The sequence below is a fragment of the Chiloscyllium punctatum genome, chromosome 12 (genome assembly GCF_047496795.1).
Source record: "Chiloscyllium punctatum isolate Juve2018m chromosome 12, sChiPun1.3, whole genome shotgun sequence".
Lineage (NCBI taxonomy): Eukaryota > Metazoa > Chordata > Chondrichthyes > Orectolobiformes > Hemiscylliidae > Chiloscyllium > Chiloscyllium punctatum.
Window position 1 is genome coordinate 30914174 of NC_092750.1, and position 13881 is coordinate 30928054.

Consider the following 13881-nt stretch of genomic DNA (forward strand, 5'->3'; position numbering starts at 1 on the left):
GGTTAACAATAGGTAGTGTGTATTGGCAGACTATGTGATAACAAGGTCTGGCGTGTGTGCAGTCGGGAGCTTGGACATGGGGGAAGTTCAGGTCCTAAAATTACTGAACTCAATATTGAGTCCGGAGGGCTAGCTGCAGGCTCCCCAAGCGAAAGATGAGGTGTTATTCGTTCAGCTTGTGCTGAACTTCGCTAGAACACCGCAGTAAGCCTGAGACAAAGAAATTGACCTGGGAACAGGGTAGTGTGTTACAGTGGCAGGCAACTGGAAGCTCAGGGTCTTTTTTGCAGGCAGAACACAGATGTTCTGTAAAGCAGATACCCAGTCTACGTTTCATTTCCTCAATGTAGAGGAGACTACATTGTGAGCAGTGAATGCAGGAGACTATATTGTGAAATGTGCAGATAGAGTGCTGCTTCACCTGGAAGGTATGTTTAGGTTCTTGGAGGGAGGAGGGAACTGGGCAGGCATTACACCATTGGCAGTTGCAGGGGAAATTGCCGCAGGGCTGTGGGGTGGTATTGGGAGTGAAGGAAGAGTGGACTATGGTGTCCCGAAGGGAACAATCCCTGCAGAAGGTGGACAAGGGAGGGGAGGGGAATATGTGTCTGGTGGTTGCATCTTGCAAGAGATGGTAGAAATGGCAGCTGATGATCTTCTGGTTGAGGATACTGGTGGGATGATAGGAAAGGACAAGGGGAATGCTATCACTGTTGCAGGAGGGAAGAGTGGGGGTGAGGGCAGAAATGCGGGAGATGGTTCGGACCCGGGTGAGTGCCCCTGTGCTGGGGAGTCTTCGGTTGAAGAAGAAGGTGGACATTTCAGAGACACTTGTCAAAATTGGCCTTATCGGAACATATGCAACAGAGACAGAGGAACTGAGAGAATGGAATGGAATCTTTACAGGAAACAGCGTGCAAGGATGTATAGTCCAGGTAGCTGCAGCAATCGGTGGGTTTATAGGGAATATTAGTGGCCAATCTCTCCCCAGAAATGGAAATAGAGATGTCGAAGAAGGGATGGGAGGAGTCAGAGACAGACCAGGTGAAAGGGAGGGTGCGGAGAAAATTGGAAATGAAATTGATGAACTTTTCCGATTCCAGTTGAGAGAGGGAAGCAGCACTAATATCATCAATATATCAGAGAAACAGTTGCAGGTGGATGCCTAATAGGACTGAAACAAGGAATGTTCCATACTCCCCAAAGAGACAGGCATAACTGGGGCCCATGCGCATACCCATGGCCACCTCTCTGACCTGAAGAAAATGAGAGTAGTTAAAGAAAGGTTGTTGAGGGTGAGGACGAGCTCAGCCAAGCGATGGAGGGTGGTGGTGGGTGGGGACAGTTTGGGTCTTTGCTCCAGGAAGCAGCGGAGATTAGATTACTTATAGTGTGGAAACAGGCCCTTCGGCCCAACAAGTCCACACCGACCCACCGAAGCGCAACCCACCCATACCCCTACATTTACCCCTTACCTAACACTATGGGCAATTTAGCATGGCCAATTCACCTGACCTGCACATCTTTGGACTGTGGGAGGAAACCGGAGCACCCGGAGGAAACCCACGCAGACACGGGGAGAATGTGCAAACTCCACACAGTCAGTCGCCTGAGGCGGGAATTGAACCCGGGTCTCTGGCGCTGTGAGGCAGCATTGCTAACCACTGTGCCACCGTGCCACCTGGTGGAGGATGGACATTTAAAGGGATTTCACGTCTATGGTAAAGAGGAGGCGGCTGGGCGGTACAAACTAGAAATTGCAAAACTGGTGTAGAGCATCAGAGGAATCATGGATGTACGTTGGCAGGGACAGGACTGGTGAGAAAAGACTGAGTCAAGGTAGAGGTTGTCAAGGATGTTCCCTGACCAACATCTCTGGCTCAGGCTTGCTGCAGTGCTCCAGTGAAGCTCAGTGCAAAACTGGAAGATCAACATCTCCTTTTCCGCTTGGGGACCCTGGAGCCCTCTGGACTCAATATTGAATTCAATAATTTTAGGGCCTGAACTTCTCCATGTCCGAGCCCTTTACCACACACACCAGGCCTTGTTATCGCACTGTCTACCATTACACACTAGGCAAAAGTGAGGACTGCAGATGCTGGAAATCAGAGTCTAGATTAGAGTGGTGCTGGACAAGCAGAGCAGGTCAGGCATCATCCAAGCAGCAGGAAAATCGACGTTTCGGACAAAAGCCCTTAACTGTGCTGGTTTGAATGTAGTCCAGAGTCCATGTGGGATCAGTTGGCTGCGGAGGCAAGCACTGAGGAAGCAGATATGGCTGTGGTAGCGGGTCTTTTTCAGTACATGGTTGAAGAGCGTCAGGGCAGAGGAGATGACCTGGGGGTTGCAGTGAGAGAGAGACCCACTGAGATTCTTGTAGAGAGAGGAGGAGAACTTCTTCAAGGTAGGCATCCTTGCAAGAGGATTTGCATTAAGGCTAAAATCAACTATACAAAAGTGAGGACTGCAGATGGTGGAAATCAGAGTCTAGATTAAAGTGGTGTTCGAAAAGCACAGCAGGTCAGGCAGCATACAAGGAGCAGGAAAATCTACATTATTCCTGCTCCTTAGATGCTCCACTGCCATTAACACTACCTATTGATAGCCACTACCAGTTTCCATTAACAGCTGTTCACCCTCCCAGCCAGATCATTAACCACTCCTTTATCTGTCCAAGTAGTCTTCTCTCTCTCGTTGGGATCTATCCGTACCTATTGTTTACTCCTTAGCCCCTCCTTTGACCCTATCTCCTGCACATAAACCAACATTTTTCTAGCGACCATCAGTTCTGAGGTAGGATCACTGGACCCGAAACATTAACTTTGATTTCTCTTCACAGATATTGCCAGACCTGCTGAGCTTTCCCAGCAAATTTTGCCTTTGTTTCTGATTCGCAGCATCCACAGTTATTTCAGTTTTTATTTCATATTCTACGACGTCCAGCTGGCTGACCTTGTTACAATCACGACATCTTTTATTATTTAACCTATAGATCTCTCACAAGTCTGCTGTGTGGTGCTGTATTAAATACCTTTTGTATGTCCATGTACACCATTTCAACAGTATTACCTTTGTCCACTCTTTCTATTACCTCTTCAAAAAAACTCCAGCAATTCAGTAAAACATAATTTCCTCTTTTGAAATCCATGCTAGCTACTAATCAGCTCCAGTGACTACTAATTCTGCACTAAACAGTTGCCTCTGAAATTGGACTAGTTTGTAGTGACTGGATTCATCCTTCCAACCTTGTTTTAATAAGGGATATAATGTTTGTTAATTTCCAATCCTCTGACACCCTCCTGAGTCTAAGGAGAACTGAAAGATTATGGTTTGTGCTCTTGAACTATCCACTCTCACTTCCTTCAATATCCTTGGATGCATTTCATTTGCACCCAGTGCTTCGTCAACTCTAAGTACCAACAGTCTATCCAAAACCTTTGTCCTATCAATTTTAAGTTGTTCTAGTGACAGGTTTTCTTCCCATATTACCAGGACAGCACAACCTTTTAGATTTTCCCCCACTGCCATTTGACCTACGTGGCCCAGCTCAGTTCGAAGAAAGTATGTCCAAAAGTCCATCCTTTCTCAGTCAATGAATGGTTGCGGGTTCCTGGTGGAAGACTTTGCACCCAGTGCTCCATCCAGCACCTGGAAAATAGCAAATATAACTGTTCTGTTCAAGAAGGGAGGGAGGCAATAAATAGAAAAGTATAGTTAGCTTGAAGTCTGTCATGAGGAAGGTGCTAGCATTGATCTTTCCAGAGTTTATTACTGGGCACTTAGAAAAATTAGAGGCAATTCGCAACAGTTAGCATGATTTCATGAATGGGAAATCACACTTAGCCAATTTATTAGACTTCTTTGAAGTAGTAATAGATGCTATAGGTAAAGGTGAGCTGGTAGATGTACTGTACTTGGATCTCCAGAAGGCATTTGATAAGGTGCCAACTCAGAGGATATTGTGGAAAGCAAAAACTCATAACTTAGGAGTTAACGCCGATAGAAGGTTGGTTGGCTGGCTGGTAGAAATCAGACTGTACATACCTGGATCTTGGACTAATAGGCAGGATGTGACAAGTACAGCCCTGCAGGATCTGTGCTGGAGACTCAATTATTTTTACAATTTACATTAATAACTTAGATAAGGAGGGCATATTAGCTAAAGTTGCAAACAACACAAAGGTAAGTAGGAAATTATGTTGTGAAGGAGTTTTCAGAAGAATATAAAAGGTTAAATGAGTAGGCAAATATCTGGCAAAGTGACAGTAATGTGGGAAACTGAAGTTTCTCATTTTGGCAGGAAAAATTAAGAAGTAGAATATTACTTAAATGGAGAATGATTGCAGAAATCTGAGGTACAGAGTGATTTAGATGCTCTAGCACATGGGCCACAAAAAGTAATTAATAAGGGTAATCGAACGCTACGCTTTATTTTAAGAGGGGTTGAACATACATGTAAAGCTGCAATTCTACAGTCACACAGGGCATTCAGAACACCTCTCAAATACTATGTGCAGTTTTTGTGTCCTTAAATAAGGAAGGATGGAAATGAGTCAGAGATGATTCAAAAGGTATTTACTAGATTTGACACCTGGAATGAGTGGGTTGTCTTCTGATGATAGGTTAGATAAGTCCAACTTGTTTCCACTGGAGGTAAGGCTGGACTGAAGTCTGATCAAGAATAGCCTTGATAAATTGGATTTGAAAGAATGTTTTTTTCTTCTGAGTCCAGAATTAAGGGGCACTGTTTTAAAATGAAGAAAAAAATTTAAGTTTAATTTTTCAAGAGAGATTAAGAGAATTTTTTTTTACTCTGAGAGGGTTGTGCAACTTTGGAACACTCTGCCTCAGAGGGTGGTAGAAGTGGGGTCATTGAATATTTTTAGAACAGAGGTAGATAATCAAAGGTTATCAGAAGTAGATGGGAATATGGAAATCACAAGATGATCCACATTGGTCTTAATGAGCGGTGAAACAAGCTCAAGGGACCAAATGGTCAATAAATATCCTTATTTCATATGTTCATAACACCACTATGACTATAGCCAGCACATTTGGATTCTTGATCCATATTTCCTCCTGACACAAAAGAAAATCAAGCCCTGCTCAGTGAGGAGTTACCAATCTGATTGATTGAGAAAACAGATCATGGTTTGTCCAACTCACATATGCCACAGGTCCTTTGCAGAGATCATTTCCTGTGCAGTACCCTCTAAGAACCACAAGTTGCAGCTCAAAAATCTGGTTAAATTCTGTCGGCTGTGTAAACTTAATTTACAATAAGCACATTCCTTTCCTGCTGACTGCAATGTCCTGGCTTATTGGTATTTCGCCAAACTTAGAAAATTTTCATTGAACTAGTTGTTATTTGTAGTTATGTCTCAGTTGGAGCCCTTCTTCGGCAGGATCATAAGTCCCACTTAACTGCTTGAGCAGCAACATCTATGCTGACAATCCAGTACGGTGTTGAGGGAGCACTTTTGGATTAAATATTAAACAGAAGAATTTAATGTTTTTCTGCCAGCAGGTTTGCAGAAGGGAGGTGGGGCCTTAAGATTTTGTGCTGTCCTAGCAATCTTCAACCTGTTTGTAATTTTATTGAGTTGTGGTTCTGTTTGTGGGAATTTGTGTTGCAGACGTTTCGTCCCCTGTCTAGGTGACATCCTCAGTGCTTGGTAGCCTCCTGTGAAGCGCTCCTCTGTTGTTTCCTCTGGCATTTATAGTGGTTTGTCTCTGCCGCTTCCGGTTGTCAGTTCCACCTGTTCACTGCAGTGGCCGGTATATTGGGTCCAGGTCGATATGTTTGTTGATAGAATCTGTGGATGAGTGACATGCCTCTAGGAATTCCCTGGCTGTTCTCTGTTTGGCTTGACCTATAATAATAGTGTTGTCCCTGTCAAACTCATGTTGCTTGTCATAGAGTCATAGAGAAGTACAGCATGGAAACTGACCCTTCGGTCCAACCAGTCCATGCCGACCAGATATCCCAACTCAATCTGGTCCCACCTGCCAGCGCCCGGCTCATATCCTTCCAAACCCTTCCTATTCATATACCCATCCAAATGCCTCTTAAATGTTGCAATTGTACTAGCCTCCACCACATCCTCTGGCAGCTCATTCCATACACGTACCACCCTCTGTGTAAAAAAGTTGCCCCTTAGGTCTCTTTTATATCTTTCCCCTCTCACCCTAAACCTATGCCCTCCAGTTCTGGACTCCCCGACCCCAGGGAAAAGACTTTGTCTATTTATCCTATCCATGCCCCTCATAATTTTGGGGTCACCCCTCAGCCTCCAACACTCCAGGGAAAACAGTCCCAACCTGTTCAGCCTCTCCCTGTAGCTCAGATCCTCCAACCCTGGCAACATCCTTGTAAATCTACTCTGAACCCTTTCAAGTTTCACAACATCTTTCCGATAGGAAGGAAACCAGAATTGCATGCAATATTCCAACAGTGGACTAACCAATGTCCTGTACAGCCGCAACATGACCTCCCAACTCCTGTACTCAATACTCTGACCAATAAAGGAAAGCATACCAAACACCTTCTTCACTATCCTATCTACCTGCGACTCCACTTTCAAGGGGCTATGAATCTGCACTCCAAGCTCTCGTTGTTCAGCAACTCTCCCTAGGACCTTACCATTAAGTGTATAAGTCCTGCTAAGATTTGCTTTCCCAAAATGCAGCACCTCGCATTTATCTGAATTAAACTCAATCTGCCACTTCTCAGCCCATTGGCCCATCTGGTCCAGATCCTGTTGTAATCTGAGGTAACCCTCTTCGCTGTCCACTACACCTCCAATTTTAGTGTCACCCGCAATCTTACTAACTGTACCTCTTATGCTCACACCCAAATCATTTACATAAATGACAAAAAGTAGAGGACCCAGCACCGATCCTTGTGGCACTCCACTGGTCACAGGCCTCCACTCTGAAAAACAACCCTCCACCACCATCCTCTGCCTTCTACCTTTGAGCTAGTTCTGTATCCAAATGGCTAGTTCTCCCTGTATTCCATGAGATCTAAGCTTGCTAATCAGTCTCCCATGGGGAACCTTGTCAAACGCCTTACTGAAGTCCATATAGATTACATCTACTGCTCTGCCCACATCAATTTTCTTTGTTACTTCTTCAAAAAAACTCAATCAAGTTTGTGAGACATGATTTCCCACGCACAAAGCCATGTTGACTATCCCGAATCAGTCCTTGCCTTTCCAAATACATGTACATCCTGTCCCTCAGGATTCCCTCCAACAACTTGCTCACCGCCGAGGTCAGGCTCACCGTTCTATAGTTCCCTGGCTTGTCTTTACCATCCTTCTTAAACAGTGGCACCACGTTTGCCAACGTCCAGTCTTCCGGCACCTCACCTATGACTATCAATGATACAAATATCTCAGCAAGAGGCCCAGCAATCCCTTCTCTAGCTTCCCAGAGTTCTCGGGTACACCTGATCAGGCCCTGAGGAATTATCCACCTTTAACCGTTTCAAGACATCCAGCACTTCCTCCTCTGTAATCTGGACATTTTGCAAGATGTCACCATACAGTCCCTACTTTCTCTACAGTCTATATCTTCCATATCCTTTTCCACAGTAAATACTGATGCAAAATATTCATTTAGTATCTCCCCCATTTTCTGTGGCTCCACATAAAGGCCGCCCTGCTGATCTTTAAGGGGCTCTATTCTCTCCCTAGTTACCCTTTTGTCCTTAATATATTTGTAAAACCCCTTTGGATTCTCCTTAATATGATTTGTCAAAGCTATCTCATGTCCCGTTTTGCCCTCCTGATTTCCCTCTTAAGTATACTCCTACTTTCTTTATACTCTTCTAAGGATTCACTCGATCTATCCTGTCTGTACCTGACATATACTTTCTTCTTTTTCTTAACCAAACCCTCAATTTCTTTAGTCATCCAGCATTCTCTATACCTACCAGCCTTCCCTTTCACCCTGACAGGAAAATACTTTCTCTGAATTCTTGTTATCTCATTTCTGAAGGCTTCCCATTTTCCAGCTGTCCCTTTACCTGCGAACATCTGCCTCCAATCAGCTTTTGAAAGTTCTTGCCTTATACCGTCAAAATTGGCTTTTCTCTAATTTAGAAATTCAACTTTTAGATCTGGTCTATCATTTTCCATCACTACTTTAAAACGAATAGAATTATGGTCGCTGGCCTCAAAGTGCTCCCCCACTGACACCTCAGTCACCTGCCCTGCCTTATTTCCCAAGAGTAGGTCAAGTTTTGCACCTTCTCTAGTAGGTACATCCACATACTGAATCAGAAAATTGTCTTGTACACACTTAAGAAATTCCTCTCCATCTAAATCTTTAACACTATGGCAGTCTCAGTCGACGTTTGGAAAGTTAAAATCCCCTCCCATAACTACCCTATTATTCTTACAGATAGCTGAGATCTCCTTACAAGTTTGTTTCTCAATTTCCCTCTGACTATTGGGGGGGTCTATAATACAATCCCAATAAGGTGATCATCCCTTTCTTATTTCTCAGTTCCACCCAAATAACTTCCCTGGATGTATTTCCAGGAATATCCTCCCTCCATTACAGCTAAGGGATAGCTGTAATGCTATCCCTTATCAAAAATGCCACACACCCCTCCTCTTCTGCTTCCCTTTCTATCCTTCCTGTAGCATTTGTATCCTGGAACATTAAGCTGCCAGTCTTGCCCATCCCTGAGCCATGTTTCTGTAATTGCTATGATATCCCAGCCCCATGTTCCTACCATGCCCTGAGTTCATCTGCCTTCCCTGTTCGGCCCCTTGCATTGAAATAAGTGCAGTTTAATTTATTAGTCCTACCTTGTCCCAACCTGCCCTGACTATTTGACTCACTTCTGTTCTCAGCTGTACCCGTCTCAGATCGATCTCTTTCCTCACTTTCTCCCTGGGTCCCACCCCCCCAACTTACTAGTTTAAATCCTCCCAAGCAGTTCTAGCAAATTTCCCTGCCAGTATATTAGTCCCCTTCCAATTTAGGTGCAATCCGTCCTTCTTGTACAGGTCACTTTCAGCCCAAAAGAGATTCCAATGATCTAAAAATGTGAATCCTTCTCCCATACACCAGCTCCTCAGCCATGCATTCATCTGCTCTATCCTCCTATTCCTGCCCTCACTAGCTCATAGCACTGGGAGTAATCCAGATATTACTACCCTTGAGGACCTCCTTTTAAAATTTCTCCCTAACTCTCTGTAATCTTGTCATCTGTGTGTGTGGCTACTAAGGATAGCTGGTCGTGTCGTTTCATGGCTAGTTGGTGTTCATGGATACGGATCGTTAGCTGTCTTCCTGTTTGTCCTATGTAGTGTTTTGTGCAGTCCTTGCATGGGATTTTGTACACTACGTTGGTTTTGCTCATGCTGGGTATCGGGTCCTTTGTCCTGGTGAGTTGTTGTCTGAGTGTGGCTGTTGGTTTGTGTGCTGTTATGAGTGCTAGTAGTCGTAGTAGTCTGGCCGTCAGTTCAGAAATGTTCTTGATGTATGGTAACGTGGCTAGTCCTTTGGATTGTGGCATGTCCTCATTCTGTTCTCTTTCCCTTAGGCACCTGGTGATGAAATTGCGGGGGTATCCATTTTTAGCAAATACCTTGTAGAGGTGTTCTTCTTCCTCTTTTTTGCAGTTCAGATGTGCTGCAGTGTGTTGTGGCCCTTTTGAACAGCGTCTTGATGCAACTTCTTTTGTGTGTGTCTTCTGAACTGACAGCCAGACTACTACAAGGTAAAAACAATGACTGCAGATGCTGAAAACCAAATACTGGATTAGTGGTGCTGGAAGAGCACAGCAGTTCAGGCAGCATCCAGCACCACTAATCCAGCCAGACTACTACGACCACTAGGACTCATAACAGCACACAAACCAACAGCCACTCTCAGACAACAACTCATCAGGACAAAGGACCCGATACCCAGCATGAGCAAAACCAACGTAGTGTACAAAATCCCATGCAAGGACTGCACAAAACACTACATAGGACAAACAGGAAGACAGCTAATGATCCGTATTCATGAACACCAACTAGCCACGAAACGACACGACCAGCTATCCTTAGTAGCCACACATACAGATGACAAGCAACATGAGTTCGACTGGGACAACACTACTATTATGGGACAAGCCAAACAGAGAACAGCCAGGGAATTCCTAGAGGCATGGCAATCATCCACAGACTCTATCAACAAACACATCGACCTGGACCCAATATACTGGCCATTGCAGTGGACAGCTGGAACTGACAACCGGAAGCGGCAGAGACAAACCACTATAAATGCCAGAGGAAACAACAGAGGAGCGCTTCACAGGAGGCTACCAAGCACTGAGGATGTCACCTAGACAGGGGACGAAACGTCTGCAACACAAATTCCCAGCTTGGCGAACAGAACCACAACAACGAGCACCCGAGCTACAAATCTTCTCACAAATTTTATTGATGGATGGGCAAGAACGTACGATACCTTTAAATATAAATGGTGCTGTGATATACCTACCTCACAACTGGCTCCCTCATATTGAAGAATTTCAATCATATTTGATTTTAAAACAAAATTTGATGCTTAATACACATCAGTAAATAGTCAACAGCATTGCCTACAGTCAACAAAATCATGCCTCTCAATAAACAAACAATTTAACTATTTAGTACCCACAATCTACAATTACTAGATTTTCAAGGGCTCTTTACATAGTTAATTTCCATTACAGTGCATTATGTATGATCTGGTTATATAATAAAATGTGAAGACTGTGCACAGGAAATGCACTTGAAGGGCACAGTTCTTTTTCACATAATATGGCATTTCATGAAATGCATTTTTCAAATGAGCCATGACTTGTGAGCAGATTTTAATAGGACTGGTGAACCCATTAATACTCATCTTGATCTCATTAGTTTTATATCAAAATTTTCTAAAATAAAATCTTGTTTAAACTCTATGGACAAAATAAATTTCAGATACATAAAACAAATTAGCAGGCAAAGAATCTTCAAAAAGCACTTTTAATAACATTGTTAGGAAAAGGTAGAAAAGCAACATGTTTATTTAATTGTTCATGTGATGCAATGCTGCAGGCAAGGCCAAGATTTATTGCTCAGTACTAACTGCTCTTGAGGTGAAGATCATCACCTTTGTGAACCGCTGCAGTCCATGTGGTGATGGTAGCTCTTAATTACCTTTAGGGAATACCAGGTTTTTGTCCCAGCAGCAATGAAAGAATGTCAATACTTTCCAAATTTGGATACTGTGCAACTTGAGAGGAATTAAGCCAATGCTTTCAAGGTAATAGAAGCTTCAGATTTGGAAAATGCTGTTGAAGAAGCTTTGACAAGTTGCTATGATGTAATTTATACATGGGACACACTGTTACTGTTCACTGGTGGCAGAGTGACGGAGGAGGGGATGTTAGTGCAGCAGGCATCAAAAATTATGGATGGTATCAAACTTCTTCAATGATGTTTGCAAGCTGCACTGTTCCAAGGAAGTGGGGTGAATTGTTTCAAATTTCTGATTTATGCTTTGTCAATTATGTACAAAACTTTTGGAGTTCGAGAGACTAGTTAACTACTACAAAATTTAGAGCTTCAGATTTGCTCTTGTAGCCACAGTATTTATACTGATAGTCCATTTAGGTTTCTGGTCAGTAGTAACCCAGAATATTGGTGGTGAGAGATTCAGAGATGATAAGGCCATTGAACGTAATGGGAAGATATTGATCTTGTGCTTGCATGTATGTTATAGGTTTCACCAAGCCTGAACATTGTCCAGGACACAGAAAGCCTCAGTATCTGAGGGTTTATGAAGGGTACTGAATACTGTACAACTATTAGCAAGCATCCCCACTTCAGAGGAATGGAATTACCATATGAAGCAGCTAAAGCTGAGAAACCCTTATGTCCTTTAAACAAAATGTACAATTAAATACCAAATGTTTATATCTATAATTTCCAACACCAATGTGAACATAGCAATTCAAAATGGACCAAAAAAGTTGAGAAAAAATATGATATAAAAAGTATGACAATCAGAAGCAAGATTTAGAAAAAAGGTAGTGTTTTATAAACAGGAAGTATGTACAGATCTAAAGGTTTAAATACAGTACTAGTTGATCTCCCCTGAATCTGCACACAGAAAGCCTCTGGCAGAAAAAGACATGAGGGTCGAATGTTTTACACAGAAGGTGCTTCACATATGGAATGAACTTCCTGAGGAAGTGGTGAATGTGGGAACAATTACAATATTTAAAAGACATTTGGATAAGTACATGAATAGGAAAGGTTTGCTATGGTGTAATTTGGAAAGGTTTGGAGGAATATGGGCCAGAAGCAGACTGCTGTGGCTAGTTTAGTTTGGGATTATGGTAGGTGTGGACTGGTTGGACTGAAGGGTCTGTTTCTGTGCTGTTTGACTCTATAAAAGCAGACAGTGGTACAGATGACATAAAGAAGAGCACTGGAAGAAAACAAAATCAATCATGGTCACTGAAAAAGCATGGATAAGAATTTTGGTATTGCTGGGATTGAGGTAACAACATAGAAACAGAAATAGTCAATCTTCGTGATTCACATGACTTGAGGTTTCTATTAAACTTTTAATTAAATGGGACACCAAAATTATACAATCTCCTGTTCAGCTTATGCAAAGGGTTAATTAGAGGACTCAAATCAGGAATAAAAATGGTGAGTATTTAGTTGGAATGGATTAAGAATGATTGTTTTGCTGATGTTAAAGGAGAAAGTGAAGACTGCAGATGCAGGAGATCAGAGTCAAAAGGTGTGGTGCTTGAAAAGCACAGCCGGTCAGGCAGCATTCAAGGAATGGGTGAGTTGACATTTTGAGCATAAGCTCTTCATCAGGAATATGTGTGTGTATGCGCGCACATGCACGTGTTGGGGGAAAGGCTGAAAGATAATGGGAGGAGGGTGGGGCTGGGGGGAAATGTAGTTGAGAATGTGATAGGTAGATGAAGGTGAGGGGTGATGGTGATAGGTCAGAGTGGAGGATGGAGTGGATAGGTGGGAAGGAAGATGGACAAGTAGGACAGTTCAAGAGAGCAGTGCCAAATTGGAGGGTTGGATCTGGGATAAGGTTGGGGGATGGGAGATGAGGAAACTGGTGAAATCGACATTGATCCCGTATGGTTGGAGGGTGCCAAGACAGAAGATGAAGCGTTCTTCCTCCAGGCGTCTGGTGGCTGGAATTTGGCAGTTTAGGACACCCAGGACCTCGATGTCCTTGGCGGAATGGGAGGGGGAGTTAAAGTGTTCAGCCACGGGGCAATGGGGTTATTTAGTGCATGTGTCCCAGAGATGTTTTCTGATATGTTTGGCATCCTGTCTTCCTAATGAAAAGGACACAACATTGAGAGCAATGGACACAGCAAATTACATGTGTGGAGGCGCAGGAAAACCTCTGTCAGATGTGGAAAGATCCAATGGGGCCTTGGATGGAGGTGAGGGGAGGAAGTGTGGGCATGGGTTTTACACCTCTTGTGGTGGCAAGGGAAGGAGCGGGAGTGGAGGGTAGGTTCGTGGGGGCATGGACCTAACAAGGGAATTGTGGAGGAAATTGTCTGTGGAACACAGATAGGGGTGGGAAGGGAAATATATCTCTGGTGGTGGGGTCTGTTTATAGGTGGTGGAGATGGCGGAGGATGATGTGTTACATCCGTAGGTTGGTGGGGTGGAAGGTGAGGACCAGGAAGGTGTCTGCCCTTGTTGCAATTGGAGGGATGGGGTTCAAGGGCAGAGGTGCGGGAAGCGTTAAGTAAAAGAAAATTCAGGATTTTCCTGAATTGATGTCAGACAAACACAATAGCTTATGATAGTAGTTCAGTACCATGGAATCTGTATGATGGTGGAGAACTGG

General features: G+C 43.6%; 1 protein-coding gene across 3 annotated transcripts in view; it reads right to left on the reverse strand.

Annotated features, from left to right (window-relative positions):
• Nucleotides 1–13881, reverse strand: part of phf2 (PHD finger protein 2) — a 158849-nt gene that overhangs the window by 60805 nt on the left and 84163 nt on the right. The window lies entirely within an intron of this gene.